This window comes from Sus scrofa, chromosome 1 (genome assembly GCF_054392235.1).
Source record: "Sus scrofa isolate SSC_HxYL_T2T_F1_AM1 chromosome 1, Sscrofa_HxYL_maternal_Yorkshire_Landrace_v2.0, whole genome shotgun sequence".
NCBI classification, from domain to species: domain Eukaryota; kingdom Metazoa; phylum Chordata; class Mammalia; order Artiodactyla; family Suidae; genus Sus; species Sus scrofa.
The window spans coordinates 163,372,382-163,392,500 of record NC_139383.1 but is presented as its reverse complement, the minus strand read 5'-3'; the positions used below and the strand labels follow the sequence as shown (position 1 = coordinate 163,392,500).

The window sequence follows — 20,119 nt, the reverse complement described above, 5'->3', positions numbered from 1 at the left end:
AAATGACCCACTAAAAGGAGGAATTTTTGGCCCCCTTGCCTCAAAATAATCTGCACTTAAAGCCTAGAATCCCTCCTAATATGGAATAAATGCCTCTTTATTCCTACATGTCTATCCCTTTTTCTTTTAGTTGGTTTCTCAGTGTGAGGCGCTCTTCCCACCAAGGAAATGAACTTAGCTTTGCCTTTTGCTCAACCTCTTTGCCTTAATCTCTGACACTGTCCTGCTGAAATCAATGATTATAATGGTGCAAGACCTAAATCAGCCCAATAAAGACCAATAGTTATCATTTCCTGGACTTTACCTAAGCTACCAGGGACTGAAACGAGGAAGCTTGTAGCTCTAGAAAGTACTGACCGCTATATTAGGAGCAAGAAGGAATCTAGTCAGAGGTCAAAGTTGTCTGAAGTGCAGAAGTGGGGTATGGAAATTAATTGGGTCCTTGATAATCAAGCTTTACCTGAAGTCTAAATCTGAATTTTTCAGTCAAATAGACCAATAATTCTTCATCATTTGGATGACTTTACATTTTCCTTAACTGATAATGAGAAGCAGTTTATGCAAAGGTAGAGTGTATTGGCTAGGAAGCATGTTCACCCCCCAGGCTCACACAGAAGAATAAGACAAAATCCCTGCCCTTAAAATTTAGTTTATAATTCAAGAACTTTTCCCCCCATTTAATTATTTCCTTCTATAATCAATGGCAGGATTATTGTTTTATGATACCATTAAAATTTTTTAAATATATATTTTGAATTGTGATATAGTTCACTTGCCATAATATTCACCCTTTTAAAATGAGCAATTCAGTGGTTTTAGTATATTCACAAGGTTATACAATCATGGCCATCTAATTTCAGAACCTTTTCATCAGCCTCACCCCCAAAACCCCATATCCATTAACAGTCACTCCCCATTCCATCTTCCTCTCAACCCTGGTGACTACTCATTTCCTATCTTCCTCCTTATGTTCTGGATACAATTCTTAAAGCGTAATCATACAGTATGTTGACTTTGGTGACTTGCTTCTTTCACCTGACCTTCTTCCACCTAACCTGTTTTCAAGGTTCGTTCGTGTTCTAGCATATCTCCATCTTCCATTCCTTTTTTTTTTTTTTTTTTTGTTTTTTTGTTTTGTTTTGTTTTGTTTTGTTTTTTTTTTGTCTTTTGTCTTTTTGTTGTTGTTGTTGTTTCTATTTCTTGGGCCGCTCCGGCGGCATATGGAGGTTCCCAGGCTAGGGGGCGAATCGGAGCTGTAGCCACCGGCCTACGCCAGAGCCACAGCAACGCGGGATCCGAGCCGGGTCTGCAACCTACACCACAGCTCACGGCAACGCCGGATCGTTAACCCACTAAGCAAGGGCAGGGACTGAACCCGCAACCTCATGGTTCCTAGTCGGATTTGTTAACCACTGCGCCACGATGGGAACTCCATTCCTTTTTTTTTTTGAATTAAGGTATATTTAACATGCAACATTGTATTAGTTTTAGGGATATAACATAATGATTCCATACTTGTGTTTATTGTGAAATGATCACCACAGTAACTATAGTTAACATTCGTCACCATACAGAGTTACGGAGTATTTTTCCTATGAAGAGATCTTTTAAGATTTACTATCTTAGCAACTTTCAGACATGAAATACAGTATTATTAACTATAGTCACCGTGCTGTACATTACATTCCTATCACTTATTTATTTTATAACTGAAAGTTATGGTTTTTACCTTTTGACTCCCTTCACTCATTTTGCACCCTGCCCCCCAGCTTTTGCCTCCAGCAACCAGCAAGCTGTTCTCTGTGTCTCTGAACTTGTGGGGTTTTTAAAAATATTTTGGTTTTGTTTTTTAGGTTCTACATATAAGTGAAATCATACAGTATTTATCTTTCTCTCTCTGACCTATTTCATTTAGCATAATGCCCTCAAGGTCCACCATGTTGTTGAAGATAGTAGGCTTTTATTCTTTATATGGCTGAGTAATATTCCTGTGTGTGTGTGTGTATGCACATGTGTGTGCCACATTGCCTTTATCCAGTCATCCACCAATGGACACTTAGGTTGCTGTCATATATTGGCTATTGTAAATACTGTTACTATGAATATAGGGGTACATATATCTTTTTCAAGATATATCATATGTCATATCATATCATATATATCATATATCATATATCTTTTTCAAGTTAGTGTTTTCATTTTCTTTGAATAAATACCTAGAAATATAATTGCTGAATCATATGGTAGTTCTATTTTTAGTTCTTTGAGGAACCTCTGTACTGTCTTCCGTAGTGGGTACACCAATTTACATTCCCCTCAATAGTCTACAAGGTTCTCTTTTCTCCACATCCTTGCCAACACTTGTTATTTCTTGCTTTCTTGATAATAGCCATCCTAAGAGGTATGAGGTGATATCTCATTATACTTTTCATTTCCGTGATGATTAGTGATGTTGAACATCTTTTCATATACCTGTTGACCATGTGTATGTCTTCCTTGGAAAAATGTCTATTCAGATCCTCTGCCCACTTTAAATTGGATTATAAATTTCTTTTCTATTTTAAGGTTCTTTGTATATTTTGGATATTAATTTATCAGATATATAATTTGCAAATATCTTCTGCCTTTTCATTTTTGTTAATAGTTTCTTTTGCTGTGCCTTCATTGTTTTGTATAGCTGAATAATATTCCTTTGAATGTATATATATATATATATATATATATATGTATATATACACACACACCATTTTCTTTACTGATTCATCAAATTGATAGACTTGTGAGTTGTTTCTAATTTTTTTTTGCCTGTGAATAATGCTGCTATGAACATTTATGTGAAAATTTTTGTGTGGATGTTATTTTCAGACATCGTAGGTGTATGCCTATGAGTGGAATTGCTGGGATATATGGTAACTCTACATTAACTTTTTGAGAAGCTGCTATACTGTTTCCCAAAGGGGCTACACCATTTTCCATTACCACCAGTGGTGTATGAGGGATCAGGTTTCTCTGCGTCCTTGTCAACACTTGCTACTGTCCATCATTTTGATTATGCCATCCTGGCAATTGTGAAGTGCTATTTCATCATGGTTAATGGGCAGGATTTTGTGAAGATTTCCTCCCTGAACTTGGCCAATCTTCAGGTGACATGCTGTAATCATATCTCTGGAAAAGTGGTTATGGCATTCTTCCTATTCTAATTTACTGTTTTGTCTCTCAACCCATCTACTCTTGTTTATTAACAATCTGAAAGATACAGAGATTGAAAGGAGATTACTGATATAATAGATCTACAATGGGTTCTTTGAAATCTTAACTTTTTGTAAAGCTACCTGATAATTCTGAAAGAAGCCAGACCTTGGAACTATTGTTCTGGATTTAAGCTCCCTTTGAGCAGGTGCTATTTTTTGTTCATTACTTGCAATTTGAACAGTATCTGGCCATTATCGATGCTAAATACATATTTACTAAAGAAACGAATGAAGCATCAAGAGTTATTGAGGACCATGATAGAAGGATCTACGACACTGGAGAAGCTCTTCTATTTTATTCACTGACAAACTAGACATAAAAGGAGTAGAAAACATTTGTTCAGAGTTGCACTGGAGTGTTCAAAACACTCCACGAGCTGACAAAAGAAACTTCCATCTGCGTGTCCCATGCCTCCTCACAGGCATGAGGAGATGCTGGCCTTCCATTTATAAAATCCTGACTCTGTGTGTGGCATTTGGTGACCCTCACAGCTGTGAGCTAGAGAATTGGAACCCAGATGTCTTTTGAGGTCACCTAGCTGCCTTTGTGATGTTAATGAAAGGAGCTGAGAGTCCCTGTCTCAGTTTGTTGAAAGCCCTTCCCAAGTCTCTTGCAAACTCCTGAAATTTTCATAATTGAGGCTGCCTGGCCTCCCAGTCCCTTCATACTCAGTCTTTCCCTGCTGCCTCACACGTAGAACTTGGCCTTTGTCTTTATTCTCTGCTTTATTTTTTTTACACTGCCCTCCTGGACTTGATGATTCATTTCCTTGTGGGTACAAGACCTAAATCAGTTTCACTGTAACAAATGATAGAGGGCTTTGGGGTGAATGTGGAGGTTTCTGTCAAAGAAAGCATGGAAATTAAAACTGAATGTTAGACATGACTTAGAAAGCCTTTCAGCCTTCTTGCTGCTGGGAATTTCTCACATAAACTTCCCCCAGTCTCTAGGGGTTAACAAGTTCTCTTGTCTTCCTCTCCCTTCCACCTTTCTCTTCAATTCATCCACATTCCTCTTCCTTTCTTATGCAGAACAGGCCTGCTATCTCTGTGTTTCTCTTTTATGGTTTTAACCCTGCTTTCTGGGCTTATGTATCTTGAAACTTCTTCATACTAAGCAAATATAGTATTCTCTGGCCAGTAATTAAAAACACAAGACACCACACACAAATGTGTGCACATACACACACAGAGTGTTCTCCTCTGCATGGTCAATTGTTAGGTGCTCAGGACCTGATTTTTTTTTTTTTTTTTTGAATTTACATAGAATATTCTGCTTTCAAAGTTCACACAAATATATACGTACATTCTTTTTTTTTTTTTTTTTTTTGTCTTTTGTCTTTTGTCTTTTTTAGGGCCGCATCCATGGCATATGGAGGTTCCCAGGCTAAGGGTTGAATTGGAACTGTTGCTGCCAGCCTACGCCACGGCCACAGCCACAGCAATGCCAGATCCAAGCCATGTCTGCGATCTACACCACAGCTCACAGCAATGCTGGATCCTTAACCCACTGAGCGAGGTCCGGAATGGAACCCTCAACCTCGTGGTTCCTAGACGGATTCGTTTCCGCTGCGCCATGACAGAAACTCCCATATGTACATTCTTGATAGTGATGGCCAAGACAATTTGCAATTGGTTACCTCCAAAATAGAAATAGCTAATGCTTCAGATAATCACACAGGCCTTCTTATTCTCTCCTGACTTACCTACCAATGCCAAACAGGGACTTAACAAGTATTCATTGCACACCTGCAGTAACTGGCTCTGTGTTGGACACTGAATAGGATAAAACACTGAATAAGAAAATATGAGTCGGGCTGTCATGGAGTTTATATGTCTCATGTATAATAGACTTCAAACATTAACTTTGGGAAAAAACACCAGACCAGAAAGAAATCTTACAGCATCTTGTACATAGTAGACTTTAATACAATAAAAACTTCCTCCAAAATCCTCACTATAAAACAGAGATTTGGTTCCTGAGTAGCCCCTAGATAAATAGTGATGTGCAGTGTGTTTTTCCCACTGTGACACTAAAAGCCTCTATATTGGATGTTTCTATTCTACCACAAAACTAAGAAGTTAGACATTTATGAATCCTGCCAAGTCCCTAACTGGGGATTTATTATTAAAACGGGGGCACCAAGGAGCTGTTAGGTCAATAAAAATCTCTAAAATCCTTTGATCAGAGAATAGGAAACGAAAAATGTATTAGCAACATTATTTGGATTATAGGAACCAGGAAGTGTAATTAGCCATAAGTGGAAGTAAAAATACATGAGATGAATATTATTACACAAGGAAAATATAAAACAAAAAGGCACAGAAAGCATATATAGCACACAGCATGTGTGCTTTTAGAAAATTATGTTATTGCCATAGCTAACATACGCTGGCATGTCTGTGGTGCTTTATAAATACAGTGATAGCAAGTAGAGAGTTAAAAGAGCAACAAACAAAAGCTGCATTACGTTCGCTGCCACATTTCATGATAGCTGCGCCTTTCCTAAAAGGTGTTTGAAAGCGTCTTATGATAATTAAATTGTGACAGAAAAAGGCGTGAGGAAAGCACTAAGGGGAATTTGTGCTTGGATTCCTCCCTCCTCTTGTGTCCCACGTATGGTTCAGATAAAAGGGGTATAAACATGGGCCTGTCTTGGAGGATTGGTACTTTGTACCAACAACACATAATTCCATGACAAGTTAAAGGCAGTGATTTCACTAGCATGTGATACTTTATTTAGGCAAAGATGGGTTACTTCACTGGGCTGTGATAATCTGGAAGGTTTGGTGGAAGATGTAGCAGGACTTGGGCCAGGCCAGGGAAATGGATGGATTTAGGAACAGGCCTAGAGGAATGAAGAGCTGGCTGGAAGGAATGTAGAACAAGCATAGGAGGGAGCAGGCATTGTAAAGATGAGCATTGACTTCTTTTCCTGGGAAAGATGTGGGTTGAAATTATAGAGAGATAAATGAGGAATAATAAATCAGATAGTAGCATATTGTGGAGAACTATGACAAACTGGGGAAGGAGCTTAGACTTTATCTTATAGATGAACCATTCTCTCCTGGAATGTATTAGGATCACTAGGGAGCTTTATCAAAATTTTGTTTCTTGGGCCTCTAGCTGACTACCCTAGAAACTTGGTGAGTCCCAGGGTCCTAGAATCTGCAATCTTTTAAAGTTCCCTATTCTCCAGTTTATGGACCAAAGTGTATAAACCAGTGTTGCAGATAATAGGGAAATACAGGAACTTTTCAAGACAGAGTTTGAAAGTGGAATTTCAAGAAGCTTAACTTTACAGAAGTAGGTGTCCAGGATGACTTACTGGAGAAATATACTTGAGGGAATTAGCTAGAAATTTTCTACTTTCCCAGTCTGTTCATGAATCTTTTCCAACAATCATTTATCCAGTACTTACTATATATGAGGCACTGTGATACAATGTAGAGGTTTTCAAACTTAGTGCCCATTAGAATCACCTGGGGTTTCTTAAGAACGCAATCGATACCAGGCTGCACTCCAGGTCAGTTACATCACTTCTCTAGAGGTGGACCAGATGTCACAATATTTAAATGTCCCAGGTGATTCCAAAGCAGCAAATGCCAAAAACCTATGCTTTAGAGGAAACAGACACAAAAAAAATAGCACTGTTCACTCAAAGCTCACACTAGGAGTTACCACCGTGGTGCAACAGGATCAGCACTGTCTCTGTAGCGTCAGGACTCAGGTTCAATCCCTGGCTTGCCACAGTGAGTTAAAGGATCCAGCATAGTGAGCTAAAGGATCCAGTGTTGCTGCAGCTATAGCATAGTTTGCAACTGTGGCTCGGATCTGATCCCGGGCTGGGAACCCCTATATGCTTTGGGGTAGCCCAAAAAGACAAAAAAAAGCTTGCAGTCTAGTTGGGGAAAATTAAGCTCATGTAGAAATAAGTGAATATGCTCTCTTACAACTTTGTCATTGGAAGGAGATGGGAATTTTGGTACTAATTTGTGTTTGGTAGACTTCATCTCTGGGTCAGGACACATATCTGTGTCTCGGGGTTGGGGGAGGTATCTACCTGCAAACTGGGAGAACTATTTCTCTAACCTTACTCCTCATTGGGTCCAAGTAGCATTCTGTGAGTGCTCTCATGAGTTTCACACCCCAGCCTCACACCCTGGCCTTCCTTGTGCTGTCTTGGAAAATGCAAACATCCACTTTCATTTCTCTGCACATTTACCACTGGCTGTGACTGGATGTAAACCTACACCTGGGTTGACTGGTTTATTCTAAATCCATGACCACAAAAGTACAGTGGTATTGCAATGCTTCCTGGTAGTCATCCTCTTAAAACCCAAGTCAGTCCTGTTACTCTTCTGTTCAAAACTCACAACAGATGAAAAATCTTACCTTCAGATCTTTCATTTGGCAAAGAGATCAGATAATAAACATCATAAAAAGTAAATTGCATAGTGTGCTAGAAGGAGAAAGGGCAAATCAGAGTCAGGGGATGGAAATGCCATGGGGATGGGGGTTGTGATTTTGTGTGGCCAAGGTCATATATATTTGACTTTGTGAGGATGATAATAAGTTTGCCTTTAAATATGTTAAGTATGAGATGCAGGTGGTGATGCAAATGGCCTAGGGCAGTGTGAGATTAAAAAAAACCAAAAAACCAAAAAACTAGACTTGAACCAAGGGGACAGAGCAGAAAATAATAACCCGTCTCTTAAAAGTTCTCCCTGGAGTTCCTGTCATGGCGCAACAGAAAAGAATCTGACTAGGAACCATGAGGTTGAGGATTCGATCCCTGGCCTTGCTCAGTGGGTTAAGGATTTGGCATTCCTGTGAGCTGTGGTGTGGGTCACAGAGGTGGCTTGGATCCTGTGTTGCTGTGGCTGTGGCTGTGGCTGTGGCTGGCAGCTGTAGCTCTGATCCGACCCCTAGCCGCTGGTGTGGCCCTAAAAAAAAAAGCAAAAAAAAAAGTTTTCCCTGCTTCTAATCTGCTTTCTAAATTATTCCCCGTGTTGTATCCAACCTGATCTGTGTAAAACAGAAAGCTGGTCCCATCACACTTCTGCTTACCTAGAAAATCTATTATTCTATCTGGCTTTATTTCTTTTTTTCAAAATGATTGTTAGAATTTTATTGCTTTAAAACATCTAGGCAATCAGGTATACACCTCTTTTATAAGGAAAGTGGCTGTTTCAATGATAGATTAATTTTAGGGAGAGACGGTCTGGTTAATTTCCTGCTTCCCTCCTGCTTCCCTTATCTGTATTTTCATATTACCCCATTGCTGGCTTGAGCTGAAGCTAATTCAAACTGTGGAAGCACCTATGGCCCAGTTTGCCCTTTTATTTTTTTATTTTTTTTAAGGGAGTTCCTATTGTGGCTCAGCAGTAATGAACCTGACTAGTATCTATGGGGATATGGCTTTGATCTTTGGCCTTGCTCAATGGGTCAAGGATCTGGTGTTGCCATGAGCTGTGGTGTAGGTTGAAGATCCGTCTCAAATCTGGCATTGCTGTGGCTGTGATGGAGGCCTGCAGCTGCAGCTCTGATTTGACCTATAGCCTGGGAACTTCTATATGCTGTGGGTATGACCTTAAAAAGAAAAATGACTTTTTTTTTTTTTTTTGTATTTTGTCTTTTTAGGCCACATCCAAGGCATATGGAGTTTCCCAGGCTAGGGGATGAATGGGAGCTGTAGCTGCTGGCCTTTGCCACAGCCACAGCAATGCCAGATCTGGGCCATGCCTGTGACCTATACCACAGCTCATGGCAACGCCGGATCCTTAACCCACTGAGTGAGGCCAGGGATCAAACATGCATCCTCATGGATGCTAGTCAGATTCATTTCCACTGAGCCATGACAGGAACTCCAAAAAAATTATTTTTAAAAATATTTTATTTTACATTTGAACATAGCTGATTTACAATGTTGTATTAGTTTCAGGTGTACAGCAAAGAGATTCAGTTATACATATATTCATTATTTTTCAGATTCTCTTCCCATATAAGTTATTACAGAATATTGAGTAGAGATCCCTGTGCTATACAGTAGGTCCTTGTTGGTTACCTATTTTATACACAGTTGTATGTACATGTTAAACTCCTAATTTATCCCTTCTCTCACATTTCACCTTTGGTAATCATAAGTTTGTTTTCTATGTCTATGATCTGTTTCTGTTTTATAAATAAGTTCATTTGTATCTTTTTTTTAGATGCCACATGTAAGTGATGTCATATATTTGTCTTTGTCTGACTTACTTCACTTAGTATGATAATCTCTAGGTTCCTCCATGCTGCCACAAATGCCATTATTTCATTCTTTTTTATGGCTGAATAATATTCCATTGTGTATATATGTATATATACCACACCTTCTTTATCCATTCCTCCCTCTGTCAGTGGACATTTAGGTTGCTTCCATGTCTTGGCTGATGTGAATAGTGCTGCTATGAACATTGGGGTACATGTTTCCTTTCGAATTATGATTTCCTCCAGATATATTATCTGGCTTTATTTCTTTGGTGACAACTTGCAGTTCCCAGAAGGCAGCAGTATGGATGAGCACTAGTTCTCTTCGTTTTCCTTTCCCTTTCCTTCTCCAAATAGAATGCTGGTATTATCAGGGAAGATGAATCTAATTACTTGCCAGCCTGATGAGTTCAGATGGATGTCACAAAAAATACATCAGCAAACTCCTCAATAGTGTTAATTGTGAGGATTAAATGAATCGTAGTAACATGATATTGTGATGGGTAACCTATAAAGTATATCTTAGATTATTTATGGCTTCCCCTGAATAAGAGAGTTGCTCAATAGAACAGAAGCAGTTTGTCTCCTGGTGAAGTCCAGCCCAGTGCCATTTGCGTCACACTGAGGAGCTGACTCCAAGTGTGACAGGCAAACTCTAAGGAGGTTTGGTGCATGTGTTCTGTCTGCTTCTGCACCGAGTTTCTCTCTACCTTCACTTCCTGATGCACTGGGGACAAATCATCAAGATAACCTTTTCACAATGTCTTGTTTTTCTCAGAGAGGGTTATGAGTCAGTGCTGGGCTATGCAGCTTAGATGTGGGATTTGAGTGCCATGTAGGGTGTTGTGTTAGATGCCTAGCAGAGGCATCTTACGACAAAAGTGAAAAGTGGTAACAGCTTGTGCCCTCACTGTCTTCATGACTCTGAAGCCCTCAGGGCCAGGCTGGATTTGACAAGTTCACTGCAAACATCCCTGGTTCGGACATTGGTTGTCTGACTGGCACATGAGTGAGACCACTTGGGTTTTTTCTGGTGGTGGAGAAAAGCAGAACTTAAGGGTAGAAGGACATGTCAAAATCACTTAATCAAGGAGGCATTAGATGCAGGGGGCTCTCATGCCTGGAGTCTTCAGTAGAAAAACCAAAATACGTAAGTCTGTATGTGCCTCAAGGTTTTGAAATCAAACTTCAGGACAACCAATAACAAATAGCCAACTAGGCTTAAAGCTACACCGGGTCAAAAATGTCCTTAGTTTGCTCCCTCACTTTTTCCATATAAACTTCTCCAAATTCCCAGCCATTTCCATTTTGGTGCTTCCCAAATGGGTTTGATTTTTGTTCTAACAAACTCTTTAACATTTTCAATGTACCTCAGTTTCTCCTTTACCAGGGATTGAAGTTCCTGCAGTGCAACATCCCTCCACACACATGCAACATTACTGATGACAGCCCTGCCAAAGGGCCACCCATCGCTGGCTAAGCATTCCTGTTCTGTAAGCATAGAGCCATTATCTGCAGCCCCATCTGTAACAGTCAAGCACTGGAAGCAACCAAAATATCTAGGACAGAAATAAGTCACCATTAGATCACATGTCAAAATTATATCTGTGGACATTTGTGAAAGTATTTTTGATTTTAAATAAAAAAGGCAGAATATAAACTTTATATTGTGCTTAAAGTGAACCATGGGCAAGAAGATGGAAAGAAAAGCAGAATAAAAACAGGTGGTATGCTGGGGCTCTGAGGGTAATTTTGCTTTTAAACATTTATAAATAGTCTATAATTTTGCTTATTTGGTGTTCTTATTTCAAATTAATGCAAATAAGAAGTTGGTTTCACTCTTTTTTTTTTTTTTCCTGCTTGAAAACAGATAAAGTGAAAAGGGGGCTAATATTTTGGTGTGGAGATTGTAATTTACAATGGCATGCTCCAGGGCTCAGAGGCAGTGAGCAAGAGAAGTTTCAAGGTAGGACAACCTTGAACACTTGGCAAGTACATGTTCCATATCTTCCACCCCTTTAAAAAATCACTGTAGCTGTTTGTTGAATTTATATCTGCAATTTAATGAGAGCCAGGGGATCGTATTCAAAAGGAACAGTTTTAAGAGAAAACACAGCACAAGAGAAAAACGTTAATCAATTTGTTCTTAGAACAAAACTAATTACCTTTTCACGTATATCCTGAAAAAAAGTATCTCCTGCACCATACAGCCATCTAAGTGGCTTCCTTTGGCTTGTTTTAATGTGTCTGCTGTTTAGACATAGCTGTGTTTAGATGTAGTGATGATGATCTTTCATCATTATGCCTTCTGTTGTCTGGAGCCTCATAAAACCAGAGGGTAGACGGATTTCGTTTGGTTCTTATTATTTGCCCAAGCCCTTGAACAGTGTGCATGTTGCTGGAGCCTTCCAGCTGTTCGTTAAGGGTAATGTCTTCTACCGTAACAGGCAGATTTTCAGAGAGAAGTGTATCAGGTTTTTGGATTAAAAAAGGTCAGGCTCACTCTGAAATAAACTTAAAACCACTATTGCCATCCTGTGGAATAAGACTATTAGATATTTTAATTTTAGCTTCTTTGATGATTTATGACAGTTTACCCTAAAGTTTTAAAAACTAGGTGAAAATTAGCTATGAGTGTAATAAGCAAAAATTAAATACAGTCTATTGGTATGTAGAGAGCAAAAGATATGTTCTGCTTTAGAGAAACAATGTTGTTTCCCTCCTTTAATATGGCATTTGAAATTCACATGCTCTGGTATTTAAGTAGTAAATATGCAGTCTATTTAGGTGCTGAATCAAATAAAGGCTAAGTCAAAATTTTTTAGTTTTATGCTAATTTGGTTATAAATTTCAGAATCTTGGAAGACTCATGCCATACAAACTATAATTTATTACTTTTCCCCCTTGTAATAATTTAGCAGGATTTTCCAAATCCTTCTTGGCTCTCTGTAAATTAATCAATAAAAAGAACTCCTAATCTTCATTGAAGGTAAACTTTTAATGAATGATCTTGCTTTTCTGTTTTGTTAAACTTTACTCTCATCTTACCCAAGTTGTTACTCTATTAGTTACTCCTGTTTCCTCGTTGCCTTGGTTAACATTCCTTCCTCAGAGGCTAGTTTATTAACGTGAGGACTCTAGGGTTTCGCCCAGATCAACAGTAACTGAAAGGACCCTTCCATCTGCTTTTGGCTGGTGGATGCATCTGCCTGAATTTGATTTGATGTCAAAATTGGAACCATAATGAGTGACTGGGACAGCTCTGGGAACTGAAAAACAAAGAATGAAATGTTTTGAAATAATCTGATACTTTGCCAGTCTGTTTTTAATGAAAATATTTTAATCAAGGCTTTTTAATTAAAAAAAAAACATCAAGTAGACTTAGTATGAATTAATTCTCCTTTAGATGATTAAGGAAATGCAAATGATAGGGCCCATCTGACTACCCAGATAACCAAGGAGCCAAAGGTGGTACATGTGAAGTTATACAAAATGACAATGTTTGAAAGGTCCTGGATGATGATTAGCTAAGATGGTGTCCTTGGCAGGTAGACAGGGCAGCCTGGAAAGGCATCCTAATGTCAGAAGAGTTTTTAAAAATTTCCCACTGCTGGTGCCTCCCTGTCCCACAGAGTCCTCAACAGCCACCCTGATTCCTGAGGTGCAGGGAGGACCAGGTGAGGGTCATGGGCCTCAGGGTCTGGAAGAAGCAGCCCTGTTGGCTGCACTGTGAATTGACCCATCTCTTTTTGTTGGATTTATTCCCCGATTCTCTGGCACCTCCAGGGTTTTGGGGGAGCGTATCTTGCTCACAGACCCAGATGAACACGTCTGTCTGATAAAAGTCCCGGATTCAGGCGACTCTAGTTTTTTTTTCACCCCAATTTCTGATTTTTTGAAGCAGAATAATATCCACACTATCGTCTAGGTGATGGGCTGGAAGATGCATCATGAGCTGTTCTGGAATAAGATCATCCTTGATCGTCACTGGAGAAAATGAGACGTTCCATTAACAGCAAGGAAACAGCAGGCCTGGGCAGCTTGGAGGTGAACTGACATCTTCCCCTGGGTACCAGTTTCTTTGGGCTGCTGTCATAAAGTACCATGACTGGGGCAGCTTAGCATGACTGAAAAATACTTTCTCCCAACTCTGGAGGCCAGAGGGCCAAAATCCAGGTGTTGGCAGGGCTGGTTCTTTCTGGTGGCCCCAAGGATGAATATGCTCCATGCCCATCTCCCGACTTCAGCAGGCTGCTGGCCGTCCTTGGCATCCCTTGGCTTGGAGACACATTGCTCCATCTTGGCTTCTGTTGCCACATGGTGTTCTCCTCTCTGTATGTCTGTGTCCACGTCTCCCTCTCTTTATAAGGACACCAGTTGTCGGGGTAGGGCCCATCCTACTCTGATGCGACCTCACCTTAACTTGGTTACATCTGCAATGGCCCTACTTCTAAATAGGGTCACAGTCATTCCTTTGAGGGGTTGGGATTTGAACACAGATGTTTGTCTGAGTTGAACAGTTCACCCCAGCCAGCACATGGCCTTCTCCACAGTTTTCTGGACTTAGAGCTCCGCTTGGCCTTCCTCTCTCCGGTTAGTCCTGTCAGACCTGCCCATTCTAGATCTTTCCTACCTTCCTTCTCCTCTTTTATCTCAGGTCCACCTTACTGCTGGTGTCCTTATCTTTGCTAAAAGGACCATGATTTGTACCTGGCTTTTGATGTCTGCTGCTTGTGGAACAAAGCACGACAGTCCTTTGGCATTCCTAAACTTGACATTTATGATTTCAGCTATTAGAAAGTAAGTGGGACGCACAGACCAAGAAGAAATTTGTAATTGGGGGGCTTTCTTTCTTTCTTTTTTATTTGACAGCTGCACCTATGACATATGGAAGTTCTCTGGTCAGGGGTTGATTCAGATAGGCAGCTGCCCACCACAGCCACAACAACACAGGATCCAAGCCATATCTGTGACCTGTGCTGCAGCTCGCAGCAATGCCAGATCCTTAACCCACTGAGCAAGGCCAGGGTTTGAACCTGCATCCTCACAGAGACAATGTCATATCCTTAGCCTCCTGAGCCACAGCAGGACATTCTGGGGGCGTACTTCTTAACTGAGTGGTTGTAGAGTCTCCTAGAGCTGGTGAGTGAGGCCAGCCTGGCCCACTGCTGCTCTAGTCACGGCTTCAATAGTATCTCTCCATTTATTTTTGGAGAACGTTGTCCATTGAGAGAGAAAATAGATGTTCATGAAATGCTGCCAGGGTGTTGGAGCTTGGCAGGAAGTACAGCAGCCCAGATAAATATTTTTGGATATGTTTAAATTTGGAGATTCTTAAAGATCTCATGTGTTCCTCTTGAATATCAGGGATCTACCGTATTTGCAATTTGCATGTTGGACTGCAGCGATTTTCAAATTATTATATTTTATTTTCAAGTTACTATTTTTATAGCACCAGCATGTTTTTTCTAAAAATATTACTAGCCGGAGTTCCCATCGTGGCTCAGTGGTTAACGAATCCAACTAGGAACCATGAGGTTGCGGGTTTGATCCCTGGCCTTGCTCAGTGGGTTAAAGATCCAGCGTTGCCGTGGGCTGTGGTGTAGGTTGCAGATGTGGCTCAGATCTGGCATTGCTGTGGCTCTGGCATAGACTGGCAGCTATGGCTCCAATTCGACCCCTAGCCTGGGAACCTCCATATGCCGCAAGAGCAGCCCAAGAAATGGCAAAAAGACAAAAATAAATAATTAATAAAAATATTACTAGCTGGAGCTTTAATGTATAATGATAGATAAAAATGAATAAGCAGGTTCCTCAAGGACTTATAGAGATTTTGTTGTTTTTCAGTTTGGTGAGAGAGAAATTTCTAACTTAGCATTCAAAAAAGGAAGAAGCCTATTTTAGCAGAATGGCCTGAAGAACCCACCTCCTCCCTCCTGCCCAGGACCCTGGCACCGGTGCCACTGGGCACAGTACTCTTGGCAGGGGTCAGGGGGTCTGCTGAATGTGAAGGTTAATGGCACCTTCAGGGCCAGGGAGCAGCCCCTGTGGCCCTGTCTGTCTGGTTCTGAGGAGAACAGGTGACATTTGGGTGATAGAACAGCCTCTGCGTCCTGTGGCTACCCCTCCTGACCACAGCAGCCCCTGACCAGGGCTCCAACCTTTTGTTTTCCCCTGCTCCTTCCTTCCTTCCTTCTTTCCTCTCTCTCTTGCTTTCTCTCTTGCTATTTCTTCCTCCCTCCCCCCCTCCTTCCTTCCTTTCTTTCTTTTTTTCTCTTTAGGGCCACACCTGAAGCATATGGATGTTTCCAGGCTAGGGGTCAAATCAGAGCTGCAGCTGCTGGCCTCCATCACAGCCACAGCAATGCAGAATCTGAGCTGCATCTGTGACTTACACCACAGCTCATGGCCACGCTGGATGCTTAGCCCACTGAGTGAGGCCAGGGATTAAACCCATTCTCACTGACACTAGTCAGGTTCTTAACCTGCTGAGCCATGACGGGAACTCCTCCCCTGCTTCTTTCTGTCTGAGCACAGAGAACTCTTGACAGATTCCATCTCTCTGGCTCTCTCATAGGCTTCTCTCCTTTAAGAGTCCAAATGGGTGTTTTATCTTCCTCAGGGATATAAAATTTGGTAACATTCAATAAATCAAAAATTTTTTTCTTATTAAAGTGTAGTTGATTTACAGTATTGTGCCAGTTCCTGCTGTCAGCATAGTGACCCAGATATATATATATATACACATATGTATATGTATGTGTGTGTGTGTATATATATATATTCTTTTTCTCATATTCCAACATGGTCTATCTCAAGAGATTAGATATAGTTCCTTGTGCTGTATAGTTGGACCTCATTGCTTATCCATTCTAAATGTAGTAGTTTGCATCAAATAATTTTTTAGCCAATCCATGCCAACCAGTATAAATTTGAGTTGGATTTACAATAACTTTTTTTTTTTTTTTTTTTTTTTTGTATTTTCTAGGGCCATACCTGAGGCATATGGAGGTTCCCAGGCCAGGGGCCAAATCGGAGCTATAGCCGCCGGCCTACACCACAGCCACAGCAACACAGGATCCGAGCCATGTCTGCGACCTACACCACAGCTCACGGCAAGGCCGGATCCTTAACCCACTGAGCAAGGCAAGGGATCAAACCCACAACCGCATGGTTCCTAGTTGGATTCAGTAACCACTGAGCCACGACAGGAACTCCTACAATAACTTTTAAATCAAACATATGGAGCAGCCCAAGAAATGGCAAAAAAGACAAAAAAACAAAAAACAAACAAACAACAATACATACTATGTAGCTTAAATATAATCTTAAGAGTGTTATAGATATGAGAGAAAAATATATATGTATTTCCACCACTCCACCTGTCAGTTGAGTGAGGTACATCCTAGGTGGAAGACAGTAGAGCAGTGTTCTTCAACCCCAACACTGCTGATGTTTTGCAAGAGTAACTTTGTCCTGGGCATTGAAGGGTTTCCTGGGCATTGCAGATACTCACCTGATGCCCGTAGCCCTCCCCCACCCAGCTGTGGTGACAACAAGTGTGTCCACACATCACCAGATGTCCCATGGAAGACAAAATTGCCTTTGGTCAAGAACCACTGCTCTACAGTGATTGTATATTTATCAAATTTTCCATATATATTCTAAGATATTTTATCATATGTATTTATTACTTTGTTATTTAGTACCTATAGATTCATAAATATAATATCTTTCTCATGGCTTTTACAAAATTTTACTGGAGTATAGTTGACTTATAATGTATTAATCTCAGGTGTACAGCAAAGTTATCAGTCATACATAAACATATATTCATGCTTTTTTCCAATATATGTTATTATGAACTATTGAGTAGATTTCCCTGTGCTGTACAGTAGGTGCTTGCTAATCATCTATTTTATACAGTAGTGTATATATGTTATTCCGAGCCTCCTACTTCATCTCCCCCCCAACAGTCTCATGGCTTTTTATCAAATTACCCTGTGACTTTTTAAAACATTAAATTACATATTAATCTTTTATTAATCTTGCCATTTCTTCATCTTTTGTTTATATTTCCCTGGTAAATTACTGCCCAGCCCTTTATTTTCAACCCATTTATATAGTTTATGTTTCACCATTTCCAGATGAAACTTATAACTCTACTGAACTGGGAAACCTGAATCTGCCTTGATGGTATTTCTCTCAGCAAAGGAGGTGTTGTGTTATCAGTCAGCTTCCCCTTTTCAGTGTATTGATATTGAGCTGTGTTTTGGGAAAAACTGAGAAACCTGTATCCCACGATTTTCTGTGCTGAAGCAATGCACTTGTTGGACCGTAAGAACACAGTACACATAGTATTCTTTCCAGCTGTGTCCTGTGCAAAGTTGGATGCTGCTAGTGAAAAAGAAGATTCTTTCTTCCTAACTCTGTGCCTTAGACACTTGGTTTCTGAGTTGATCTGTAAGGACACCAGGATGGGGATGGAAGTGCCCCACCCAGGTCCAGCCCACACCTGGCCTACCTGCTTCTGATGTTGTGGTTATTGCACCAAGCTTCTGAGAATATAGCCTCCAGAAATGAGCAGAGCTTCCTGGTACTGCAGATACTTGTGAAAAGCTTCTTTTGTGTCTGGAATGCACCAGATAGGGAGTGCTCTGTAAACATTCAGAATCCTTGAGAAGAGACTGTAAGTTATAGTTTAACATTCACTCTCTCTAACAGAGGAGACCAATTCCAGAGGCTTAAAGTGTAAAGACGATAGCAAAATATTTGGTTAACTCAGTTTGGGGTGATGAATTGGAGGTGCCATTCCTGGCCCCACCAGCCCGGAAGGGTCCACCTCCTCTGCAGAGACTGGCTGCTGCCCACTCATCTGTCATTTTGCTCAATTGTCACCTACACAAAGCCTTTCTTTCTTCTCCCCCAGGCAGTGTTAATGGCTTCCTCCTCAGCTGCCCTCAGCCCTTTGTGTGTGCTATTTTTAGAACAAGCAAACTCATTCTATAATGATTTGTTTATTAATCTGTCTTTCCCAGGAGGTGATGAGCTCCTGGATTCTGGAACTAGGGCCTCATCGTTTTTTTTTATACACCATCTCCTTCCACTGAATACATCTTTGAGTTATTTTTGGGTCTTTCTGAGCTCCTTCTGGTGATTCCCACCATCACAAACTCCAAACTTTACTTGGGTCAAGTGCCTCAAGATATCAGGAGAGCCAATGTGTGCAGCTTCCTGAGTGTGTGGGGCTCTTTATGGTTTGGAATGCAAACGTCAAGCCACCCCCTTGCTCTTCTCTGGGTTAACCCTTCTTCATTCTCGAGATGGTTAGGAGTGCACCCCTGGTGTCCCTATAGTAGGCCATGCTTTCCCAGCATGTGATTTCAGCACATGCTGTTATGACCGTCTGCCTGTGTGTCTGCTTGTAGACCCTAGGCTCAAAGATCCGTGAGCAGGTTGGTATTCAGTAAATATTTGCTGATTATTTCTTACAAAAGTCATGTAATGGACCAGGAAATTTTGTAATAGAATAGAAGGGATTTGCAATCTGGGAGTTCTCCTCGTGGCTCAGCAGGTTAAGAACCTGACTAGTATCCATGAGAATGAGGGTTTGATCCCTAGCCTCGCTCAGTGGGTTAAGGATCTGGCGTTGCTGTGGCTGTGGCATAGTCTGGCAACTGCAGCTCTGATTCTATCCCTAGCCTGGGAACTTCCACATACCACAGGTGTGGCCCTAAAAAAAAGAAGAGTTCAAGTCTGAAACTAGAAAACCTGTGTTCTTGTCCAGGTTCTGCTGTTTATGCATAGGGAAGAAAAATAAAATACAAAAAAAAACACAAAAAAAAAAAACCCAAAAAACCTGTCTTACTCTAAGAGTGCTTTAGCAAAACGTAGATACCAGCAAAGAAAAACAGATCCCCGCCAGGAAATAGGACCCAAAGTACAAGGACAGTGAAAAAAAAAAACAGACAAGTCAGCTCAGCAGCAATTGGAGTTAACAAGATCCAACTCAAAGGGGGCTCTTCCATCACGATGCCTGATGATGGTGGCCAGAAGGACAGGCCTGGGCACAGGCAGGCAGGGTGGCATCAGGGCTGCCCCAGAGATAGAAGGAGGAAAGAATTTGGCTAAATTGGCTAGAAATAAGACATCAAGCCTGAGGTTTATTTGTGTTTGCCTGTCTGCCTTTTATTCCCTGTTAAGTTGCTGGGACAAATCTGTGTCAGCCGTGTGGCCTTGCTGGAAAGGGTGGAAAGGAGATGGTGGAGTTCATGCTTTGGCAGCTCTTGTAACATGAATGCAATGTGACAGCCCCCCGTACGTCTTGCCCTGGGCCTCATCAGCATGGTCTACCTGCGTGAGAGGTGGCAGGTCATTCAAAGTCTTTAGCCTCAGCACCTTTCTCTGTAAAAATGAGGATATACATTTACACTATGCATCTCCTCAGTAATTAGCCTTGAAAATTTTATAGACATTTACATTGTTTATTGCCCCTGTCCACAGCCCTTCATGGCCTTGAACACAGCTCTTGGAGGGAAGGTCTATGTCCTGGGTCCTCTGGGCCACTACTGAGCTGTCCAGCCTGGCTGTCACACACAGTGGATGTTTTAAAATGGAT

At 40.9% G+C, this 20,119-nt stretch overlaps 1 long non-coding RNA gene across 2 annotated transcripts in view; it reads left to right on the top strand.

Moving 5' to 3' along the window:
• LOC146406826 (uncharacterized) overlaps positions 1-20,119 on the top strand; it is a 46,560-nt gene that overhangs the window by 7,303 nt on the left and 19,138 nt on the right. The window contains exons 4-6 of one of the 2 annotated variants that reach the window (XR_014840927.1): positions 11,372-11,467; positions 13,430-13,548; positions 14,159-14,301. The exons of the other annotated variant lie outside the window; for it this stretch is intronic. This is a non-coding gene — a long non-coding RNA (uncharacterized LOC146406826). Of the gene's footprint in view, positions 1-11,371; positions 11,468-13,429; positions 13,549-14,158; positions 14,302-20,119 lie in introns of those variants that run through there. 2 annotated transcript variants of the gene reach the window in all.